Raw genomic sequence first — 25,178 nt, 5'->3', positions numbered from 1 at the left:
GCACCCAAATCCCTGACATTTTCTCCCTGTTCTTGCAGGGAATGACCTAATCCATGCTATTGTTTCCTACTCCACTTGAATTTCCACTTAGCCACATTTCCATTCTTTCTGCAGTTCTTAAAATATTTTTTGACCTTTTTTACCAGGAAAGAGCAGAGACCTCACCATGTCTTTCTTGTTCGCTTTGGGGAAAGGTCATTTGTCCACAACATATTTTTGTTCCGCTTATACAGAACTTAGCAAAGAGGAGAAAAATGTGGAGTTTATTTCTGCTGGGGAAGGAGCAGATTTGCATTTTCCAGCCCTGGCTTGAGCAGCTTTTAGCCCTTGTTGCTGGCTGGGCTGCTCTGCCCTCTCTGCTGCCCTTAATCTGGGGGATTAGGAACAATATAGATCTGCCCACCCTGCTCGTGAATTTATTCCTAAAATAGTAAACAGATGCAGCCTTGTAAAAAGGAACAAATAAAAAGTTGGGGTTTCTTTTGGGACTTGTTTAAATCCTTTTATCCACCCCACTGCTGAGAAATCTTCCTTCAGTGCAGCTCATCCTTTGACCCAATCCATCCCAATTTATGGAGATGTTTTTTCTAAGGAACTCAGAAGCCTTGAAGAACATATCCAAGGTCAACATTTCCAGGTGGCCTAAAGTTCTCTCCATGTCCCTCTCCTTCCAGCCACCAAACAGGGCGTGAGGGACCCACTTCAAGGACTTCATGGAGCTTCTTAGGTCTGAGGGAGACAATGGGGTTTGTAGGACTGATTCCTCTCCTCTCCTCTCCTCTCCTCTCCTCTCCTCTCCTCTCATTTTCTGATCCTCCTTTGATCCTCCACATCTGATGGTGCAGAGTGACAAAAAACCCCACGCAGAAAGGAACACTAGGGATAATCCTTGTGGAATTGTGCATCTCGTTTTTCCTGCTTTGAGTTCCTCTAGCAGCTTCCAAACCTCCTCATCCTTTGGTATGCTGGAGTTAAAGCATTTGGCTGAAAAGGAATCACAGCATGGATACAGTAAAAACCCAGACACGGGATATAAAAAGCCTGCTTCTAAATTTAAACCTCTGTTAACAGCTAATTTAAGCAGCTAATTATACTAAAAATGCGTGAGCCCCAAATTCGCCAATTAAAAGTTAATTAAATGAAAACTCAGTGAGCTTCAATTTGTCAGTTCAATCCATCTGCTTCCCGAAGCTTCCTGCGATCCCACAGCTTCAAAGCTGTGCCTGCAGTGGGAAGCGTTCTCGGAGCCATCACAGCCAGACAGATGTCCAGAATCGCAGGAAAAGCCCCGAGCTCTGTAAAACCCAGGAGCAATTAGCACCCAGGAGCAATTAGCGGCTCAGCCCTTGGGAGCGTGCCCAGACACCTCCCACTGGTGCGGCCCGTGGGGACAGGGGACACGGGGCTGTGCAGGGGACAGTGGGGCAGGGCTGCGAGCGGGCAGCACAATTAACGCCAGCGCTCATTAAACCCGCTCGTTCCAGCGAGGATCTGCTCCGTGCTCTGCCGGCAGACAGCCGAGCATGCCCTGCACACCCTTCCCTGCACTGCCCGCTCCCTGCTCCCTCCGTGCCGCGGGCTGTGCCCACCGGGCTCGGATCCCGGGGGGATGCGCTGGAGGATGGAGGACGGAGGATGGAGGTGCCGGCGCTGTGACCAGCCTCAGCACGGGACAGTGTTCTGGGGCTTTCCGGCCGTCCCTGGCAGCTGATGGGGCTTTTTCATCGGCCACATCTGCTGTCGGCTTTCTTATTGTGTTCGCTGCATAGAGCAGCGCTGGAAACAGAGCAGCGGATCTCGGAATCAGCATGTTCCCTCGGGGCAGGGAGATCGGGAACGGGGAGCTGCCAGGGCCGGGACACGGGGTCTGCTCGGCTCCTGTCCGGCCTGCTGAGTGCTAAACACAACGGGAACACAGCGGAACGAACACTCGTGCTCTGCTGCTGGTTCCAGGGGGTTACCCTGAGTCATGAGTTTGGCATGCTCAGCTGGACATCAAAGGAATTTGCTTCCAAAATAAATAAAAAACCCCATTAAGGTTACTGTCCCTCCCTCTCCAACTCTTGCTGCCCACATGCTTCAGAACAGAAGAAAGATTTTCACTGATGTTGCCCGAGCTGGAATTTCAATTCCCAATGGATGCAACTTCAGGTTCCAGAGCCCAGCTTCTGCTGTGGTACCTGGGTGTCCCCCCAGCAGTGAAGCCACTACCTCCTGCACACAAGCATCCAACCTAACTCGGGTGCCGAGCCAATGAGAGACAGCAGCTCTGCAGTTCTGTACTGTATTTGCAGGGACCCCCGTGGCAGGGAGGAATGATGAATCTGACTTCATGTCCTCAGAAGGCTAATTGATTATTTTATGATACTATATTGATACTATATTATATTAAAGAATACTATACTATACTAAAGAATACAGAAAGGATACTTACTGCATGCTAAGAAGCTAATAATGAAAACTCATGACTCTCTCCAGAGTCTCGACACGGCTTGGCACCAATTGGCCAGTGCATCAAAACAATTCACAGCAGAATCCAATGGAACAATCACCTGTGGGTAAACAATCCCCAAACACATTCCACATGAGCACAACACAGGAGAAGCAAATGAGATAAGAATTGTTTTCCTTTTCTTTGAGGCTGCTCAGCTTCCTAGGAGAAAAATCCTGGGTGAAGGGATTTTTCCAGAGAATGTGAATGCCACAGTTCTGGGCAGCTTAGTAACTGCAGGGGCACCTCTGGAGGCAGGCAGAGCTCCCCTCCCTGCAGCCACCCCGCTGACTGGGCTGGGACATGGCTCCCTGATTTTCAGCACCTGATTTCTGCCACCTCCAGCACCAGCAGCACTCCCAGGGCTTTGCTTTGATCTCTGTGTGCCTCAGCTCCCCCAGCTACCCATGTTCTCCATGTGTTCTCCAGCTGGGAATCTTTGTGACTTTTCCCCTCTCACTTTCCCCCTGTCTCACTGTGTGAGGATTTTTCTCGCTCCCAGCTGCATTTATCTTTCATGGCACTGATTTTGTCCTTTGTTTTCAAACAGCACAGGCCTGGCTCTTGGCTCCAAGGGGGTCTGGGACGTGCTGTGGTGCTGGTGGCAGGGAAGCAGCTCCTGGGGATGGCTGGATGCTGCAGGAACCAGCAACAAGTCCTGGCAGTGGTCCTGGAGTGTCAGAGCAAACCTGCCCTGCCAGCCAGAGCCAGGGCTCTGCTCCCTGTGGATTTTGTAAAGTTTCAGTCACTGGACACCCAAAATCCTCGTGTGCAGCACTGCCCATGGAGCCCAGGATGGTCCCAGTGCCCCTGTGCTCATCAGGGCTTGGAGCAGGAGCCCAGAGCCAAGTTCTGAACTGGGAGCACAATGGGGATGTTTGTGCCCATCCTTGCTCCAGCCTGTGGAGAACTGGGGCTGGGAATAACACCTGGGGAACACTGGAAACCCTTTCTGACTCCTCCATGGCTCTTGTGTGGCTGCAGGAGAGGGATCCCACACGTCCATCCATCAGCACCTCCACAGGACAGAAGCAGGGCAGAGCTGAAATGTCCTGATGGGGATTTCTCCTGGTTTTTCCTGCCCTGGCTGCAGCCAAGCTGTAGACTCCAAAGAGCAGGAGGGCAGCAACCCCCCCACCCCCAGGGTCCTCTGGAGGGGGGGACTGAAGGTCTGGCCCAAATGCCATTTTGAAATAAGTGTTTGAAAGCACAGGGGAGGGGAGAGGAAGAGAGAAAATAATAATAAAAAAGGAAAAAAACTGGGAGCAGGTGTGGTGTAGTGGGTTCAGAGTAAAGTGCAGAGCCTGAGAAAGGTCCAGCCAAAAACCAGAGGCTTGGACAGGAAACAGCTCCAGCTTCACACTGAGAGGGAAGAATTCATCCCTCTGTCTTTGTCCCTCCCCTGAAGGAGAATCCATGCGCAGCAGGATATTCCATGGTTTTTTTGGTGCAGTTGAAGCTGTAATTCCCCAAATCTGACTGCACCCCGGTTTGCTTGTTGCTACTTGTTGCTACTCAAGAGTGCACAGAACTCCTATCCTTGTGAGCTGAACAGCCCTGGATGCCTTCCCGAGAGCCATCCCTGCTCCCAGGGGAGCAAATAAAGTCATTAGTGAAGCTCTCCAGTCCTCAGGTACTGGCACCAGTCCAGCTCCTGTCTCTGTGTGCTGCTTTCTGTGCTCTGCTCCTCACAAGAATGGATTAAATATCCCAATAATGCAGTTGAAGGCTGCAGCTTCTGCTCAAGCCTCTAACAAACTTCCTTAAAATAATTATTTGATGCAGCCAGGGGCTGGTTTGGTTTACAAGGCTTCAGCATATAGTTTATAAATGAGGTTTGGAATCGAATTCCTCCTGGCTCCTGAACAATCTATTGGAAAAACCAGCTGCCCTTTGTTTATGTAAGGAATCCTCTGGCCTGTGGAGGTGTCCTGGAGACCGAGCTGATGCTGAATTTTGGGGTTTTGCAGCAGCGTATCAGGGAAGCAGTGCTGGGGTGAGGCAACTCTCAGAGGGTGCTTGTGTCTGCTCTGGGACACCTGTGCTCGCACTGCACAGTGCCTCAGCCCCACTGGGGCCCAGGGCTGCTGCACCTGCTGGGAACAGGGATTAAACATTCACCACTTCAGGAGCAGCTCTGGGTTGCCCCCGGGATTTGGGCCAATTCCTCTGAAGGTGTTGCCACAAATCTGGATATTGATGCAGCATTTTGGAGCCATCCCCTTGATGTTGTCTTTTTAGGCACCTCATGTCTGGAAGCTGTTGATAGAACCCAAAATTAAGGATACACCATGGCAGAAGTGTAAACTGGTCTGCACAGGGGCTGCGTTGCCTCTCCCAAAACTATCTGGCCCTGGCTGAAGTGGTCAGGAATGGAGGAGTGGGAACAGCTCCTGGGTGGGATTGGCTCCTTGGGTGGATGTAGCAGCCAGTGACACTCCCATGGCACAAGGGAAGGGACAATGCACGGCTGGATCAGCTCCTCAGGGCGGGGCTGACCTCTCCTGGAGCCCCGAGCAGGAGGTGGGGCTGGGAACACCCAGGAGCTCTTCCAGGACAGCACTTCTGGGGCAGCTCCTGGATGTCAAAGAGAGATGAAAAAGGGAGATGAAACCATCAGATCACACCACAGGCAGCACAAGGCACAGGAGACACCATGCCCTGAGCCAGAGTGTGGTCCTGGGGAGGGTGATGCCCTCACAAGGGGGACAAAGGACACTTTTACCTTTGTCAGCTGCTGCCTGGCAAAGGCTGGGAAGGTCCAGAGGAACATTCCCCATTTCACAACTTGTCCTCCAGCACTGACAAAGGTGCTGGAGTTTCGCTCACCTGTGTTTGAAGCCCTGTGTTGTTTTTGGAGTGTCTCCTCTGCTTTGCCAGCCCAGATGTTGTTGCTTGGCGGTTCTGCCTCCTGCTCCTGTGGACATCTGTTTGGGAGGAGAATCTCTGTTGTTCCCACAAGTGCAAGCTTCTGCTCCGATGAACATCAGGCTTTATTGATAGAATAAGTAAATATTGACCAGTGGAAAGTTAAAGCCAATATTTACTCTGAGTTTCCCTAAATCCATTTGTCTACAGAAAGTGAAATTCGAAGTGCTGACCCACAAATTCCCATTTGTGACACTGCCTGGCCCCATCCAGCCCAGGGATTCTCCAAACTGTTTGTTCTCTGATTCCCAGACATTTCCAAAGAAGGTGCTGTCTGTGACTCAGGCCTTGAGCAAGGGGCCAACCCATCCATTAAACAGATTTCTTCCTAGAGGGAATTACAGGTGCAGAAACCTGAGGATTTGGTAATCTCCAGTGTCAGAGCCAGGAATTCAATCAATACATGAGATAATTTCTTGGCAAATAAACTTATGAGGGAGAACAAATAGAAATTTATTCCCCTGCATGATTGGAAAGGAAATGTTGAAATCTCAGTGAATCACAGAAAGATTTGGGTTGGAATTTAAAGGCCATCAAGTCCAACCCTCCTGCAGTGAGCAGGGACATCTTTAACTGGATCAGGTTGCTCAGAGCCTCCATCCACCCTGGCCTTAAATATTTCCATTGATGGCCTCACCCCAGCCCCAGGAATTGTCCCAGCAAGTGTCAGGAATGACAACGGGCTCACAGCTTCCTTCCAACTCCAATTAAAATATTTTATCTGCTCTAATTCTACCTGACCCTCTGGAGGTGTAATCTCCACCCTTTGAAAGTGCCCAGCCTTAACCCATCTTGATCCTTCACCTTTCCATTAAATTCCTTTGGCTCCCAATGTTTTCCTCACAATCTCACCAGTCTCCCAAGCTTCCCCTCCTGCTGCTGCTTACCATGTTTGGATTTCCATGTGGCAGATGTTCTTTCTAACAGATATTTACAGCCCAAAGGAGTGGGAGTCCAGCTGTGCTGATGGGCACAAACAGAGCCACATTATCACTACTGCAGCCAGGCATGAAATGTAACCAAGCCTGCAGAGGAATAAATGTTTTGAAGGCAAGGCAAGGCAGCCTGTTCACTGCTGAGTTCAGGATTTATTATGAGGACAAACACTCATGTTTAGGGCCCCCATTCAGTTTTTGGGGAGTATGAAATTAGCAAACTATCAGCAAAATGTTTTGGGGTAAGAATACTGCTCTGGGGGAGAAAATTTGCCCTTGGTAGTTTAATTACCCACTTTTCTAGTGGGTGATTACAATTTAACTAAACTACAATTTCTAGAGCAGGGAGTAAGAAAATACTTGGAGCTCCAGATGCAGCTCTCCTGGAGTAACCAGGACCTTACACCCGTCTTTAGGATCGGAGCCAGGCTCCAGCCCTGCTTGGGATGGAAGGGACCTCAAAGCCCATCCAGTGCCATGGGCAGGGACACCTTCCTCTGTCCCAGGCTGCTCCAAGTCCTGTCCAACCTGGCCTTGGACACTTCTCTCAGAGGTGCTGGAAGGTTGGGTAACAGAACAATTTTAATCCATGTTTTATCTTTCTCCTTGGCCAATTTTTTTGCCAGAAAGCAAAGTTCAGTGACTTTGGGTAGATGGCACAAAGCCCTTTGGGGGCTCAGGGTGTTCTTGCCTGGTTCCTGCTCCCCTTTGGAGAACATCAGGAACACGGGACACCCAGAGGGAGCTACAAGAGCTGCTCCCAGCCTGGGAAGTGACCTCAGCTCTGGGCTGTGGGGCTCTTCCAGTAGCAGAGTGTAAAAGTGACTTCTCCCAGCTGAGCTGTGTCTTAGGTTGAAAGATTTAGCTGGGGCTGGGTATTCTATTGCCATGTGTCAGAGCTGGGGCAGTTCTCTGCTGTCCATGGGGCAGGTTTCTTTATCTCTGCCACAGCCAATCCTCCCTCCAGGAGATCTCTGCTGTCCATGGCCACTGAGTGTCCCTGCATGGCTGATCAAATTCCATCATCCCATGGGGAGATGCTGCACCCAGGGCAGGAGCCCAGCATTCCTACCTGGATACAATCTGAGCCTGGAACAGCACAGCAGCCTCTGCCCCCTGCATTCCCAGAGGAGCAGCTTTCTTCTCCCTGCATTCCCAGAGGGAGAGCAGGCCCATCTCCAGCAGCCCTGGAGCTCCAGAGGAAAACTCCAGCCTTGTCCAGGATCCCTGCTCCAGCAGAACCACAGCTGGCACTGCAGGAGGGCTGAGCCACCATGGAATGGCACTGCTGCCACCACCCTGACCCACAGGGGGTCAGGGCATGTTCTGACTCTGGCAGTGGTTTGTTGTTTGTACTATTGCATTTGTAATTTCCCTAATGAAGAACTGTTATTCCTGCTCCCATATCTTTGCCTGAGAGCCCCTTAATTTCAAAATTATAACAATTCAGAGGGAGGGGGTTTGCATTTTCCATTTCAGGAGAGGCTCCTGCCTTCCTTAGCTGACACCTGCCTTTCAATCCAAGACAAGCTGTCAGCAGCTGCTGGTGCTTAATGGTGGGAGAGGTTTCCCAGGGTTGGCTCAGGAGCAGGAGCCTCGCCCTGTGCAGGGCTGAGGCCACCAGGGACCCCTGTGCTGCTGGCAGGGGGCACCTGGACCCTTTCAGTGCAGGGGATCTGGGCCACCAAGGCCCAAAGGGCCCAGGCTGAGGCTTTTCTGAGCAGCTGAGGAGGAGCTCTGTGACAGCAGACCTGGCACTGAGGAGCTCCCTGGGGCTTGCTGGGGGCCAGGCCAGCCTCAGCTGCTGTATTCAGGTCTGGGGCTTTGTAACTCGTGCAGGGAGTTTCCACCTGTGGGTACTGAGGTGCTTTTCAATGCTCCTTCCCTGTTCCTTCTCCCAAAGCAGGGCTGAGCCTTTCACTGTGTGATGGAAAATCCCCCAACAGACTTGAGTCAAAGCAAAACCAGACAGTTCCTTTTCCAGAACCGTCTCTGCCTAGAATGGCCAATGACCTTAGGAAAGGCTTAGGAAACAAGAAAAAGAAAAAAAATCAAGGTCAGAGTAAATCTTTTTTTGGTTCAGCCTGTTTCTGGCCAAAGTAAATCAGACACATCCTGACTTGGAAGTGGAAATAAAAAAATACTCACTTTCTTCAGCTTGTCCTGATCCTGGAGGCCTCACACTGTTACCCCTTCCTTCCTCCCTCCCACTTCCCTACTCCCACCCTGGCAGAATTCCTGCGAGCATCCATGCTGCTCTTGGTCCTCCAGAAGTGATGGGAGTGATCTCCATGCTGCTCAGGATTTCAGGACAGGGCTGCACCTGACAGGTGCAGAACGTAGGTTTAGATGGGATATTGGGAATTAGGAATTGCTCCCTGGCAGGTGGGCAGGCCCTGGCACAGGGTGCCCAGAGCAGCTGTGGCTGCCCCTGGATCCCTGGCAGTGTCCAAGGCCAGGCTGGACCTTGGGGCTGGGAGCAGCCTGGGGCAGTGGGAGGTGTCCCTGCCGTGGCAGGGGTGGCACTGGATGGGCTTTGAGGTTTCTTCCAACCCAACCCAGTCTGGGATTATTGGACTCTGGGATTCTCTGTCCTAAGGAGATGACACCCTTGGGTTTTCTGCTTTCTCTTGCCTCTCTGGGCCAGGTGCCCCCATGAGGAACGAGCAGCAAGACCTGTGGCAGGTCTACAAGGGCACTGTGAGGTTACTGCAGTAAAAGGTCACTCTGGACTTTCCTGCTCTTGGCATTTTTCTCCAGGAGTCCTCACAAGTGGCCAGTGCATTTCTGATCCTGGCAGAGCTCCCTGGGATCAGTGCTGGACAGATGCCAGCCCTTGTCTCCTACTCTGGGAACACCAGCAGCTCCACACTCATTTCCCACGCAGGTCACCTCTATTTCAGGAGTGGCCTGCTTCCCCTGTGGAGAAGCCTGGGGAAGAGTGTCCTCTAAAAATTTCCAGGAGCCCTCTGAGACTGGTGAGAAGAAAATATGTTAGAGGAGATGGGGAGAGACGAGAGGACAGAGTTTGGGAACAGCTCTGTTGGGATGAGAAGTCCTGGCTGCTTGAAACAAAGCCAAAGAGCCCATTCCCCACCTCCAGGTTATTTTCACCTGCACTAAACTCCGCGTAAGCCCTTGTTGCAGCAGAAGAGCAGAGAAGCCCTCAAATTTGTGTAAAAATATTCAGCTGACTGGATAAAAAGCAGGTTTCCTCCCCAAAGAGCTGCTGGGTAGTGATGTGTGAGTTCTCAAAAAGCAGAGGGGCTTGGAGAAAGGAAACGGGGCTGGAGATTCCCTTGTGCTCCTGGGGAGGTGGCTCATCCCTGAAAGATGATGGCTTTTCACTCTGGATCTGAGCTCTGGCAGGAACTGACACCAGGATCAGGCCACAGGGAAGAACCCACCTCAGTGTCCCTGTCCCTCAGTCCTGCACATCTCTGCCCCGTGAATGCACTGGATCAAATGTTAAACAGTACCAAGAAAAAATGTCAGAAATGACCCCATCCTGTTCCAGTGAGCTGTTTTTGTAAAGTAAAAAAAGATTGCTTTTTTGCATAAGATAAACACAATCTTGCCTTTCCCCCACCTCAGGAATGGATTGCATTTGGAGTAAAGAACAGAAATAGAACCAGGAAAAACTGTGTGGCAAGAAACCAGCCTGATGCTAATGATGCTCCCCCTGGGGCTGCTCTGAAAATTCCCCCCCGGCTGCATCACTGAGTTAAGAAAAGGTTGCATTAACTCAGTATTTTTCTTTTGGAAAACTATTTCTGGAATGTCTCTTGTTCCAACCGATTATATCAAGTGAACCAGTGATTTTGTGGAGTCTCAAAGGCTCAGCTGGAAAAGACCCTTTAGATCATTCAGGCCAGAGTGAAGCTCCTCCTGAAGGGGTAGGGCAGGCTCAGCTCTGCCCACCTTTGTTTTCTACTTGGCTCAGTTCTACCCAATCCATTTTCTGCCTTTTCCACTATTTCTCGGATTTTTCTGCTTTTAATCCATTCCTTACCAGAAGTTTCTGGCCCATCCCATCCCATCCCATCCCATCCCATCCCATCCCATCCCATCCCATCCCATTCCATCCCATCCCTTCCTGGGCATCCATGTCACTGCTCAGCTGCTGCCTTACCTTCTTTTATACATATATAAATATATGTGTATATATCTATAATTTTATATATTTATATATTTATATATAATGTATAATATATAAATACACACAATATATAATATGTGTAATATGTAGTAATATAGAATAATATCTATAATATATAATACATAAAATATATACAAATATATAAATATATAAAAGTAAACACAGGTGCACAAACAAACAAATCTATGTATGTATTTACAGTTCAGAATGTGTAAAACCAGGAGCTGAGAAGGAATCAAACACCAGCACAGCCATGGTGCCAGTGGCAGTTTCCTGGGGGACTGTGGAGGAACACCACATTGGTGTTTTTGGTCACCCCAGCAGTTTTTTGGAGTAAATCCTCAGCACCACTGGTCAAAGGTGATAAAGAAAAGTGCAGCTATTTGTGAATTTTACTTATATTGGACATTATCTAATGTCAAAATGGCCTTGATACGATTCACTGGAGATCTAGAGTAAAGAAAAAGAAAAAACCCTGGGGGTGATTTCCAAGCACCTCCCCACCCTCCTGCCTCCTCCATCCCACTCCTGTGAACCATCAGGAGATGCCAAAGCAGAAATCAGGGCAAGGACCACGAAGAAATTGGGTTCCTCATGGATTTTTCAGACTGGAGATGCTGAAAATCCAAATACAAGGAGGAGGACCTAAATTCTACACTTGAGTACCTAAAGCAAGGGAAAGTTGGATGCTTTTGGACTAAAGAGTTGATCCTGACATACAGAGTGGAGTATCTGATGAAGTGCAGCTATTCTGTGCAAGATCAAAACCCACAAATGAAGAGGCAACAGCTCCAGCTGAGTAAAATTGGACTGAATTAGAAAGAAAAAATGCACCCATTGTTTTGGTACAACGATCTGCCAGAATTTCCTGAAGACCATGTAAATACATCCTTAGACCACAAATATTTTTAATCTATAAAAAGCATCTGTCAGACAAGCTCCAGCTTTTAATGCACCCAAATATGGTCTATGACGTCAATCCCAATCTATTTCTTTCTGAAAAATGTAAAATGGAGCAGTTGTTGAGGCTCTTTTAGCAAATATCAGAGGGAGAATTCATGGAGGTCTTGAAAACCATAATGAAGACGTGTTCCTTTACATGCTAAAGACAGGAAACCCCTGCAGAAGCAGAAACATAACTAATATTCCCAAAATTCAATATAATGCAGAGGTGCCTTCAGCACTTGGCAAAGGTTTTGAAATCCTCCCCAAAATCAGAATGTTGGATGGGATTTGCTATGACAACCTCACATTCCTAGGGAAAAAAATCAAAATGTATAAAACATTTAATGGCAAAAACAGCTGAGTGGAAAACACTGGAATCTTGGTCATGGGAACAAGGGTTGCAAAACTCTTCTGTCATGAGATTGCAGCTCCCAAGGCTCATCCTGGGCTCACTGGGGTCCACATCATTCCTGATGTGTCCAGAACAAGAGAGAAGGATCCAGCTTGCCTGAGGAGGATCCAGCCTTCCCAACTGGAGTCCCCATGGGGCCGTGTCCCTCAGCCCCACTGCCCAGGTGTGCTGTCCTGGATTGCAAGGTAAGTGTGTGTTCTGTCACCATCTGTCAGAGCTGGGGCAGTTCTCTGCTGTCCATGGGGCAGGTTTCTTTATCTCTCCCACAGCCAATCCTCCCTCCAGGAGATCTCTGCTGTCCATGGCCACTGAGTGTCCCTGCATGGCTGATCAAATTCCATCATCCCATGGGGAGATGCTGCGCCCAGGGCAGGAGCCAAGCATTCCTACCTGGATACAATCTGAGCCTGGAACAGCACAGCAGCCTCTGCCCCCTGCATTCCCAGAGGAGCAGCTTTCTTCTCCCTGCATTCCCAGAGGAGCAGCTTTCTTCTCCCTGCATTCCCAGAGGGAGAGCAGGCCCATCTGCAGCAGCCCTGGAGCTGCAGAGGAAAACTCCAGCCTTGTCCAGGATCCCTGCTCCAGCAGAAGCACAGCTGGCACTGCAGGAGGGCTGAGCCACCATGGAATGGCACTGCTGCCACCACCCTGACCCACAGGGGGTCAGGGCATGTTCTGACTCTGGCAGTTTGTTTTATATTACTGCATTGTTTATTTTATTTTTAAAATTTTTTCTCTAGTGGACAACTGTTATTCCTGCTCCCATATCTTTGCCTGAGAGCCCCTTAATTTCAAAATTATAACAATTCAGAGGGAGGGGGTTTGCATTTTCCATTTCAGGAGAGGTTCCTGCCTTCCTTAGCTGACACCTGTCTTTTCAAACCCAGACAGTGTGCCCTGGGGTCACAGGCGAGTGACCAGATAGCTGTGGGAGCCCTGTCTCTGGCCCCTGGTGTAAACCACACCATTGTATATTTTAACCTCCAAAGTAGCCCATTTATAATTAAAGCTCATCCCAAACTCATTGTTATCCATACCATGGGCATCTTTCCCTGGGCCGTGTCCTGGGATGAGCAGTCTGGGAGGAGATGGGAACCAAAATTCCCCCTTCCCTTGTGCTCCAGGAGTGCCAGTGTGTGGGATAAAGCTGCCAGGCAGGCCAGGGAAGGCAGGGTTTGAACATTCCCCACTCAGTGCAGCTCTTCCCTCCGTGCACATGCCTTGTCACTCTAATGGCAGCATCGTGTATTTTGATTTCTACTGGCTAATTGCTTCTTAACATTGTTATTCACAGAGAGTTTCTCTGCTTTGTTCTCATTTCAATGAAACCGAGACAATAAAATGTCAAGAAATACCAAAACAAAAGCAAACCTCCTGTAAATGAAGCATTTAGGTGGCATAGCTGACAGAAAAAAGATGGGGAATGTGCCATTATAGATTTAGTGTTGCTGTGAAATCACCTTCATTTCAAGTTGTAGTTTCTTTACTGTTTTCTGTTTGTTTGATTAATATTTTACAAATTCTGACAGAAAATGCATCCTGTAAAGTACAAAAAATAACATCCCTGGTAATAAACAGCCGACTGAGGCTTCTCTCCCCTGCTTTTACTGCAACTGAATAAAACAGCACTGACTAAACATCAAGAGGTTTTTTTGTTGGTTTTTTTTTTTTTTTACACAGAAAAGTTGGATTTATATATGGAAGAGAGTTATTTCTAAAAACAACCTTTGGTTTTATTCATAAAGGCTTAGGCAGAGAATGGAAAATAGATTTAAATGATCAGATCTTTCCCCTGCCTTGCTTTGAATGGCTGGAAACCTGGGAAAGTGTCAGCGTGCTATGAACAAAACCATGCTCTGTTTGTCCTTCCTGTGCTCATAAAACAGAAATAGGGATTGCAAACAAAGCAATCTTACAGCCAACACTGCTCCAAGCTGCTCTTGGTGGCATCAGGGATTTGGGGTTTCCTGGGTCACAGAGATTTCTGCTTTCTGCCTTCATGGGGAGTACCAAATCAGGTGCATCAAGTGGAAATGCAGCTGCAGAGAGCCCCTGATGCAAATTCTCATCTCTCCCCTGATCAGGAATGGCAGTGTCTCTGCCAAATAATAGCCCTAATTATAATTAGTTTCAAACTGAAACTCCTAAATCAGCCTGAGATTCTATTTAACAGTAATCTACTATAATGCAATGGTTAATCATATCTAACCTTAATACCAGCCTAATCCTTCAAATTATTTCAAATTTAATTCCAGCCCAAAGGCAATTATGTCTTGAAATTTAAAATCTAAGTCCTTGAGTTTAATCATCCCCATAGATATAACCCTAAAACTTATCTAAACCTACAGACACAAAGAAAAACCTAATTGTATATTTTAACCTCCAAAGTAACCCATCTAATTAAAGCTCAGTCCTAAACTCATCGTTATCCTAACCAAGATTAACTCCAACTGTAATCCCCCATCCTGATCTGCAATTCTCTAAATAAAAGAAAATAGCAAAGGAGAAATCCTTTTTCTTTTTTTTTTTTTTTTCCAGCTGGATGTTGCACACAGACAAGGGAAAGATGTGGAGAGCTTTATGTTGGCTTTGGGGCTCGAAATGCTGGTGCCCCCCTCGTGCCAGGGAGGGGAGCTGGAGGGGGCTCCCCACAGGCTGGGGGACCCAGGCCAGTGCTAGAGCTGCAGAAATATCTTGAGTTGGCAAAATGGATCTGCTTTGGGAGCTTTTTATAGCTCCTGCAGCTGTGGCTGGGGGAGGGCTGGCCAGCCCCCACGATGGCTCACTGGCCAGGTCTGCTCGGGGCAGAGCCAGCAGCAGAGCCCTGCCCGTGGCCCGGGGTCCCAGGGGGAGAAGAGCCCAGGCCAGCAGGGAGTGCACAGCCCCGCAGGAGCGCTGTGTGGAAAACCAGCGTCCCTCTCTTGTGAAAATGTAAAAGTTTAATAAAGGGCAATGGGAGACAAAGACAATAAAGCAAAGATTTTACAGCTGGGGGCTTGGCATTCTGCTAAGAGCACACCTGCTGTTTTGGAAACGCTCTTTATTTACTATTTCTATTGTATTAGTCTGTGGCATAGTCACAAACAATTATGTATATTTAAACTTTTCCCCAAACTAGTTTGTATGTTCTAAGAACTGTTCAGTATGGCTTTTCCTCAGTCTGCTTTCTTAGAGCATGTGCATTTCTTGGCTGTGGTTTTAGACCATTCTTATTATTACCTCTAGTTTTGGGCTTTGGTCCATACTTCCTACTGATGGTGAGTGTTGATAGTTGGTATATCAGTAACAGGGGTCTTCAACACATGTTCATTGAATGTTATTCTAACTAAGCAGGCATTCTAACGCAAGCATACCTATATCAGCTATTTCACTACTGTCTGTAAGTTTAGTTAACAACAGAAATAAAATTTAAAAATCCTATATCTTTATAGTAAAGTTACTATAAAGATAGTTATACATATAACATTATACATATAACATCTATTTTAATATTTGCAAAAAGCCAGTATTATAATATGTATTTTTAACAACTGGAAAGCAGTGAAATTGCATTTTGGGTGCTGATTTTCTGTCAGTTTTGAAGGAGGTAAATTCCTAACTAGCTCTCACTTTCCTGAACTACAACCCACAAGATCCAAATGTTGGGATCATCACCCTCAGCACCTCATTGGGGTCATACCTGGGGCCTTTCCTGTGCATGAATGATAAAACTCCATAAAACTCCCTTTTCCCTCTCTCCTGCCTCCCCAGCAGCCTGGGCACGTGGATGGTGGCAGGGAAGCCCCAGGAGCTGGGCTGGGTTAGGTGGGTCCTGCTGCTCTTCATCCCCCCCAGAGCTGCTGGGGATGTGACTACAAAGAGAAAAATTGGAGCTGTCATTTGCTGGTGACCTGATTTTTTTTGAGAGGGGAAGAAAAAAGATGTCATTCTGCAATTAGTTGAAATCATTTTTTTAGCTGCAGGTATAATTTATTTGGCTCACTCTCATTTCTCATAAAGAAGGGAGGATATAGAATATTCCCCCCCCAGGCATTCTGAGGTTTTATTTAATCCAGTGATTATAAAATCATAGAATTACAGACTGGTTTGGGTTGGAAGGGACCTTAAAGCTCATCCAGTGCCATGGGCAGGGACACCTTCCCCTAGACCAGGCTGCTCTGGGCCCTGGCCATGGACACTTTTGAAGATTAAAAAAAGAGAAGAAATTGAGCAAAAATTTGTTAGTTTCACAGTCTGAACTTCCAGATTAAAATGTGGAGCTCCCGGGGCTGCTGGTATGCACTGTGCCAACCATGACGTGATTGAAACCCATGACACATTCACCCGGATCACAAATTTGGCTTTAACAGGGTTGTCTCTTCAGGGAACAGACCCTGGATTTCCTTTCCCATTTCCGTGTTTTCAGGACCTAGCTTATGTTTCATTTTTCTGTGAAAGGCTCTTTCTCCATTATGACAATATTTTTATTTAGCAAAAATGAGGGATCTTATGTAATTCTGTGACTTCTGGAGCTAGAGGTCAAACATTGCAGGAAAACATAAGCCTTGGCAGCACCTTTTGCTTGTTGAAGCTTTCCAGCTTCCAGCATTTCGGATACTTCTGTAACAAATGAGTCTAAATAGGAAAAGCTGCTCCAAGTCCATTTGCTCTTTTTGTGCTTCTGTCCCTCCTGTGGAATTGCTCAAAGCTCTTCCTGTCCCTCACAGTTCCTGCGGTGCTGTGTCCAGCTCTGGGGTCCCCAGCACAGGAAGGACATGGAGCTGTTGGAACAAATCCAGAGGAGATCATGGAGATGATCAGAGGGAAGGAGGACCTCTTCCAGGAAGAAAGACTGAGGGAGTTGGGATTGTTCAGCCTGGAGAAGAGAGGGCTTGGGAAAAGCCTAAAGTCCCTTCTGAGACTTGAAGGAGCTCCAGGAGAGCTGGAGAAGGACTGAGGACAAGAGCATGGAATGACAGCATAAGGGGGCAGGGATGGATGGGATATTGGGGGGAAATTGTTCCCTGACAGGGTGGGCAGGCCCTGGCACAGGGTGCCCAGAGCAGCTGTGGCTGCCCCTGGATCCCTGGCAGTGCCCAAGGCCAGGCTGGACACTGGGGCTTGGAGCAGCCTGGGACAGTGGGAGATGTCCCTGCCATGGTAGGGGTGGCACTGGATGAGATTTAAGGTCCCTTCCAACCCAACCCAGTCTCTGATCCCATGATTCCAAAGCTGCCCTTGCAGCAGTACTGGACAAACCTACACAGTTCTTCCCTGACAGCACTCTCTGAAGAGACACCAAAATCCCATTTATTCTCAGAGAAGGATCTGTGCACTTGGCCAATCTCTCTCTCTCTGTTATTCCTCTTTCCCAGCTGAGTAGGATTTGCAGAACAGGACCTGGAGGTCCTGGTGGACACAAACCTGAGCAGAAGCTGGCACTGTGTCACTGCCCCAAGAAGATCAGTGGCACCTTGTGCTGTGTTAGACAGAGCACTGCCAGTAGTGACTCTCCAGGTGATTCTCTAGGTGGGGACACACTGGGATCTGGGCTCCTTCTTGTGCTGGGCTCCCTGGGAACCTTCTTTCCATGCCTTGTGACCACCCCAGTGCCAGCCAGGGGCCATCACAGTGTGGCCATCACGGTCACATCCCCCACTGCCATGAACTTCCAGCTGAAAGGGGGAAAAGGGATATTCAGTGCCATGATTCCCATGGATGTATTCTGCATTTCTCCTGTCTCCCTCCTCAGCATCCCTCAGGAACCCTTCCCACCCTCCATGCCCTGTCTCAGCCATGCAGGATGGTGATGCTCTCCTGCAAAGCCAAGTGCAATGAATCACAGGAGAAATTCCCTCCCAATGACATCCAGAGGGATCCCAGCTGCCCCAAGGCTTTCCAGAGAGATGGAAGCACTATCCCAGAGTGGCCAGGTGTGCCCAGGCATGGCCAGGACACATGGCCCCACAAGGGAGGCTGAGCTCTAGGGGGATGGACACACTGATCCACCTCCCCTCCTGCCTGGGTTGTTCATCTCCTGCCTGGACAGAGGCTGCTCCCTGTGCTGGGACTGATGGGACAGGGAGCCCAGTGCTGCAGGGAGGGCCAGGGCTGGCCCCCAGTGCAGGGAACAAAGCTGTTTTTGTGGGTGCCCAAAAGCAGCAGCTGAAATGTCACCTGACACTAATCCTGCCTGTCACTGACCGTGTGCTGGGCTCTCCCAGAGCTCTGAGGTGTCCTCCCAGTGACCTGTCTGCAGCTGCTGGGTGCATTCCCTGCTGTCTGGATGGGGATCCCTCCAGCCGTGGACATGGGGAAGGATCTGCTGGTGGAACTGGAACAGGGCCCTGCTGCTCCTGTCAGAGCTGATGGAAAGCTGCTGCCTTCTGCAGCTTCCACAGCAGCTGCTCCCTCAGCTGCAGGGAGGGAGAGGGGAAGAAAAATGACCAAAAAAAAATAGAGATGAAGGGGACAGGAGTGGGTTCAGCCAAACCCCCAGAGCAGGAGCTGCTGAAGATGCTGTGGGATCCCAAGAGTGGGAGCTTTGGAGTTCAGAGGAGGATGGACGTGGAAGTGACCTGGTTCTGAAATGAAAGAGTAAATGAAATGGGACGTGTGGGTGGTCTGTAAGGTGATTTAGTCTGACCACCCGTTCCTGGCTCTGGCACTTCCTTGGCCTGCAGGATACACCTGGCAAATCCTTTCCCACACATTATTTTGCCTTTGCCACTGCCCAGCAGCCTGGAAAAGGGCTGGAGGCCTCATGGCATTTTCTTGCTAGGGAATTCTTGGCCAGTGACATCCTCCCCCTGCTGCCAGCACAATGTGGGGAAGGGAGGCAGGTGCTGCTTCAGCTGAAGGGCTGAGCAACAGGAAACTCCCACAGGGCTTTCCAGGATGTAATGCCAGGAAACGGGGCTGCCAGGCACCTGGCTCCTGCCTCCCAACACTCAGATCACCCAAAGCCAGCTCCCTCACTGTCCCAGGCTCCTGCATCCCTCTCCTGGCTCCCTGCAGCCCCTTCTCACTCAGCTCTCCCTTCCCTAATGAGGTTCCTGTGAGCTGCTCTGTGTGGCCACAAACTTCCAGGAGTTCTCATTGCTTCATTCCTCCATGCTCAGGGGAAGGGGTCAACAATGCCCATGAATAAAAGATATGGAGAATATTTGAAATAATAATAGGGATAATATAATTGAAAAGATATGGGGATTTTGGAAAAGTTATGGGGCTGCTTTTCCCTCCTCCCACTGCACCCTGCACAGCCTCAGGCAGGATCCTCACTTGGATGCCTCTCACAGCCACCTACAGATCAGGTGGATCTTTCTCTGAAGACAACTGAGCTTCTTGGAGCATCCCACTGTTGTCATGGCAGGAATTAGGGATTTCTGAAAGGCTGAATTAATCAGTGAGTCTTGACTTCAGTGTGGTCACTTGTGCTGCACATTCTGTGTTTTGTGTCTGCCTCAGGTACCTGCTGCAGTTCCCACAATCCTCCTGCCACACACAGGTGCTCACCACTGGGAAAGCTTTGGGTTAGTTCAGTGAAACACTTTTGCTTTTGGTTTTCTTGCTCCACGTTGCTGAGTTATGGCCCATCCTGTGTTGTGAAACCCCAGCTCCTGCTGTGTTTGTTTTCCCTGTGATGCTCCTCGCCCCCAGCATCCCAACACTGCCCAGGGAGTTGTGGGGAAGTGCAGGTGCACAGTCCACTCATTCCAGCCTGGAAACCTTGGATGTTTTTAGCTCAGCCTTAGCAGTGATTCAGGATTGTGGGGCAAGAGGTGAATTGCAGGGGAGGGAATGAAATCCCAAATCCCTTAACTCCCTGTGGTCTGCAGAGAAAGGTGAGACCTTTCTAGCTGAACTGGTTTTGTGGCAACACTGCTCAGGAATCACAGACCAAGAAAATGAAGAGGAAAAACCCCACAGGGGCTGCAGGACTCTGTGGCAGCTCTTTTCTTATGTAGTGCTCATAAGTCTTTTCCCTTCTCCAGCTGATGCTCAAGCTGAGTCAGCCCCAAAGCTGCACTTGCTCCTTGGTGCAGATTCATTTCCCCACATGTGCTGTGGGGGGTCTTGGGCATGACCCAGTGACCCCTGCAGGATTTTACAGCCTCAGGCATTTTACAAGCTTCTGAATCAGAGCCTCAATTCTAAATGCTTCTGGGAACTCAAATCTCAGTGTTGCCTCTACCCCTCAAAGCACAGCTCTCAGGGGGTCAGAAATGTGGCCATGGTGCTCCTGGCTGGCAGTGCTCTGTCACAGCTGCTGAGGTCTGTCCTTGCTCCTCACTTGGACCATTCCCTGCCTTTCCTTCCCTGTTCCTCCCTGGATCACTCCCTGCCTCACCTTCCCTGAACTCAGGGTCTTTACTGCCAAGCCGCCCATCTGGGTCTGTCCAGGTGAGAAATTCCTGGTGTTCTCCTGCCCTAAATCTCCAGCCCATGGAGCAGCAGTGGGTGCCAGCTGAGTGCCATTTGCCCCTCCATCCCCTTGTGCACCCAAATCTGGTCCTTGCCTTTGATTTCCAGACACTTGGATGAGTATTTCTGCTGAAGTTTAATGTAGTAAATGCTCCTGATCTTTGCATTCAACACCGACACCTTCCCCTGTGAAATCTCAAGGAGATCCTGTTTGTACTCCAGGTGGGGAATGTGTAAAAGCAGCACTTGCTAGTATGAGTGACTACCTCGGTGTTTGATTAATTTTCTATTTCTGAAGCTCTGATGACACTGATTGTTTGAAGCCCCAGAGGAGAGCTGCGGTACAGGAGAAAATAGAAGCTGCAGAACAGAGCTTAAATTAGTGGGATCAGAGGGAAAGGACTAAAAATCAGAGATTTGTTATCAGAATATATCAATGCTCTCTCACCTTGCAGGAAGGATATGCCTTGTCCCAAAGTCAAAAGGCAAAAGAGAGTGTCCAGAAGCACAAGAGGAATTGTGCCTGAACCCCCCAGCAACACTTCCATGGGAATATCTTCCCACAAGTTCAGAGGCCAAACAACATCAAATTCAACAGTGCATGGCACAGCTGGGCCAATGGACCATGGCAGAGCCCAGCAGGGAAAAGTGTTCCTGGAATCAGGAACAGGATTCAGGAATCAGGAGCAGGCTCCCGTGCAGAAGAGATTCTGGACAACATCCAGGGGCTGGATGAGGTTCAGGGCTGGACTCAGGGCTATACTGAGGATAAAATTCACCTTGGGGCACAGGCTCAGGGTGCACAATGTGTGCACTCAGCAGAGCAAGCCCAGGCCCAGGGAAAGAGCTGCAGCCTCGCAGGCTGTGCTGGTGGGTGCCAGCTGAGCCCCAGCCCCAGGGCTGCAAAAGGGTGAAGTGGAGCCAAGGCTGCATTTTGGCATCTGCTCCTGGGGCCAGGGGCTGAATTTGCCATTAATGTTCCATGAAATATAAAACAAGAGTTGAGGTCGTCTCTGGACCTCATTAACACTTGGAAAAGCCAGGGGGAATATCACATTTGACTGCGGGGCCAGCACAAGTCAGCAGAGAATCTAACATTTCAGCTCCCACTCCGAAAAGCCCAACAGCTTTGTTTCAGCAGTTCTGACTGCCCATTCCAAAATCAACGGAGACAACCAGTTACTGGGGGAAAAAAAGGGCATTGCCAATGGAACCAGCTGAAAAGGTTCATTCTGTTCTCTTTGGGGATATTCACTCTCTTTTGTTTATGCTCAGTCTATGAATTTCATGGCAGAAAAGGAACTCCTTGAAACTGATCCTTTAACTTCTCAGTGCTCCACATTCACAGGAGGTCTCAGCCTTGGGAAGGACATGGGATGGATCCTGAGCTGATGTGGCCACATGAGTGTTAATAACAAAATAATTCCACTGCTTTTCCCCAGCAGCTGCACACTCACAGCCAATTGTGTCTGAATCAGGAAGTTCCTGAATGGTTCCCAGGAAAATTCCCCGTGCAAACACAACCAGACTCACTTCTAGAACGTGCTTTTCTTCTCCTGGCAGCACTGGGAGCACTGGGATGGACACCCCTGTGATGTGTGGGTGTCCTGTGGGTGTCCCCCAAGCACAGAGAGCAGCTTGTGTGTGCTCAGGGCTGGGGAAGCCTTCCCTGCACTACAGCTGGGCTGGGCTGGGCTGTGTCCCTGCACTTCTGCTCCTGCTGCTCTCACTGCTGGGGAGGGGGAAGGAGAGAAACAAGGGAAAATAAAAGCCAACATGCACCTTAAGCAGCTCTGCCTTCCTGAGAGAGGAAACGCAAGGCTCGTTGAGAGAGGAAGCCAATTTCAGGCTCCATAATCATCCTCTGGGTTCATTGTTCAGGTGTGATACTGGTGATGAGCTGGGGAATTACAGCTGTGGGTGTGCTGGAAACCCAACTGGGGACTGGGACTCAACTCCCCTCCAGTCCCCACAAACTCTTGAAACGCTTTGGTTACAGCAGCTGAGAAAACAAAACAAAACAAAACTCACTTCACCTCCATCCTGAGCGGAAGCAGCAGAATTCCCTGGCACTGGGAGTTCCTTTTGTGAAACCGGGTCTAAAAGAAGCAAACAGCCCGGCTGGGAAGGAAAGCTGTGGGAAGGTTTAGTTTGGACCCGTCATCAGCCTGACTCTTGGACTGGAAGCAAAAAAGATTCTCTGTGGGTTTGTTGAATGTTTTCCAGGGAGTCCGAGGCAGCTTTGCCGGAGCTCCGCTCTTCCAGCGGATCCAGGTGCTGCCCTCTCCCGGCCCCCGGGCTGATGCAGCGCAGGACAGCACGCTGCAGCCTTCCCACAAGCAGCTTTGATGCTGGGGCTGATGCTCTGGGTCTCTGGGACTGTGGATAGCCTGGAAGGCGTTGTCCAGAGGGGACAAGACTCCTGGAGCTGGGCAGCGGGGAGAGGCTTTCCCTGCACCTGCCTGATCTAGGAGGGGAACTGTTAGAGGACTGACAGCCGAGTGATGTAGGACTAACAGGGGACTGATGCCTCCTGGTGGTCCCAGGCAACCCCACGGCAGTGTGGGGATGGTCCGTGCACCTGCCACAGGCAGCAAGGGCTCCTGGTGCTGGGATGCCTGGGGAAATCCCAATGGGAATCTGGGAGATGCACGGGTCACCAGCTGGGAATGCTCAGAAAGGAGAGTCCAAGCAAAGGGGCAGGAAGCAAAGGCTGGGAAGTGGGGAAAGGGGGAAGGGGAAAGGCAGAGGTGGTTCAGGGCTATGGAGTGCCCGGACAGGAACAACAGGCATGGTGGAGTAGCTCTGGGCACCACAGTGTAAGAACTAAAGCTGTTAGAAAGTGTTCAGAGCAGGGACACGGGATGGGGAAGGATTTAGAGTGGAAGCCAGTGAGGAGCTGCTGAGAGCACTGGGCTTCTCCAGCTGGAGCAGGCGGCTGAGGGCAGAGCTCTCCGAGGGCTGCAGCTCTGATCTCTGCTCTGGGACAGGGACAGGAGCCAGGGAACGGCTGGGGCTGGGCCAGGGCAGCTCAGGCTGGAGCTCAGGGCAAGGTTCTTCCCCCAGAGGGTGCTGGCACTGCCCAGGCTCCCCAGGGAATGGGCACGGCCCCGAGGCTGCCAGAGCTCCAGGAGCCTTTGGCCAGCGCTGCCAGGGATGCCCAGGGTGGGGTTGCTGGGGGGTCTGGGCAGGGCAGGGGCTGGGCTGGGTGATCCTGGTGGGTCTCTCCAGCTCAGGAGATTCTGTGATTCTCTTGGTTAACAAAACTGGAGCCCATTGGAGAATTGTTGAAGGCTTCAACTCTGAAAAGACTCCAGACACAGCTGGGACCAGGTGAGAAGGGAAGAACCAAACCAGTGAGAACCTGACACCTGGATAATGAAAACCCCAGCCCAGGACTTGGTGAGGCCCTGCTGGGTCTGGTAGAGTGTAGGGATGGGGCTGTGCTCTCCCCATCCTGTTTCCCCCAGAAAGCTGTGGAGGGACTGATAACTGTGAGCCTTGACACAGAGACAGTCAAGACAAGGATGTGTCCCTCTGCTTTGCCATCCCCCAGCAGCAGCGCAGGTAGGACAAGCCACCAGCACTGTCACCTGGAGATGCATGGGGACAAAAAACTCTTCTCTGGGTTAAAAATGCTGTAGGAAGTAGTCCTGTGGAGATGGTCCTGTGAGTGCACATGATGCTGTTGTGCACTGCAGGGCTGGTGACAGAAGTGTGGTTGTGGCTGGGATGGTGCAGAGATATTTCATCAGGGCAGTTGTACCAATGCCAAAATATCTAACAGCTGGCCCCAGAAATAATAGTCATTTCTGGTGCGAGGCAGTTGTGGAACGAGCAAATTAATCACAGCCAGGGTGATCTCCAAACTTTTACCCTTCTGTTTTTTGCAAAGTGTCACCCCCAGGGGCTCTGGGCTGAGCTGCTGTGCTGGCAGTGGGCAGCAGCACTGAGGGCATTGTGCTCTGGGCCTCCTCTGCTCCGGCAAGGCTTGGGCTAAGCCAGGCCCATCTGACACAGGAGATTGAAAAGAATTGAAGGGAAACAAAGAGAAATTCTAAGCTTTCTTCAGAAATCTATTAAAGTCCCTGTCATTTGCTCGGAACACAAGGACTAGCCTTTATTACAGGCGTTTTGCTGAGCACAAAAGCTACTTTCAATAACACAGGAAGGGAAAAATCATTACAAACTTGCAAGAATCAAGGACCATCTTGCAGAATCTCTTTGTCATGAAACAAATTATGAAAGGCTATAAATAGATGACCATTATTAGAACAAGGAGCTCTCTAACTGGGCTCTCTGCACAGGGAATGAACTGCTTCCCTCCCAGCCAGGGGGGAGCTGAGGCAATCAGCAGGTACGTCACAGGCTCTCCAGGGTGCAGCAGAAAGCAGAATTAAAGTCCTTGCTTCCTGCTTCTGAAACGGGGATAAGCATTTGGAGACACAAGTTACTTAAAAGGTTGTTAAAAATACATAAAATACACACAGGTACTCACCCACCACAGGATGGGGCTGACCTTAGTCAAGGTCACACCCTGGAGATGTCCAAGGCCAGGCTGGATGGGCTTGGAGCTACCTGGGATAGTAGAAGGTGTCCCTGCCCATGACAGGGGTGGAATGAGATAAAATTTAAGGTCCCTCCCAACCCAAACCATCCCAGGATTGTGTGATTCCATGGTGTCACTGCTGAACAGGGCACAGGACAGGAGCTCTGTGCTCACCGAGTCTGGCTGTGCTATCCAGCTCCTCCATGACCTCTTGGTTCCCTTTCTCACCTCTCAGGGGGTTTCCTCCTCCATGACTGCTTGAAAAAATGACTCCTCTGAATTTTTTTATTTTTTTTTTAATTCCAGCCTAACATATTCATTCCTGCTCATTAAAATAGTTTTTCCCCCTTCTGGCT

At 49.7% G+C, this 25,178-nt stretch overlaps 1 long non-coding RNA gene across 1 annotated transcript; it reads right to left on the bottom strand.

Annotated features, from left to right (window-relative positions):
- Positions 1-370: 370 nt before the first annotated feature.
- On the bottom strand, positions 371-5,440 carry LOC119709135. The gene is made up of 3 exons (XR_005259283.1): positions 5,321-5,440; positions 2,435-2,552; positions 371-984 (listed from the first exon to the last, which is right to left on the bottom strand). It is a non-coding gene; the product is annotated as an uncharacterized LOC119709135 (long non-coding RNA).
- Positions 5,441-25,178: the final 19,738 nt, after the last annotated feature.

The sequence above is a fragment of the Motacilla alba genome, chromosome 17 (genome assembly GCF_015832195.1).
Source record: "Motacilla alba alba isolate MOTALB_02 chromosome 17, Motacilla_alba_V1.0_pri, whole genome shotgun sequence".
Classification (NCBI taxonomy): Eukaryota; Metazoa; Chordata; class Aves; order Passeriformes; family Motacillidae; genus Motacilla; species Motacilla alba.
This window is presented reverse-complemented; position numbering and strand designations above follow the sequence as displayed.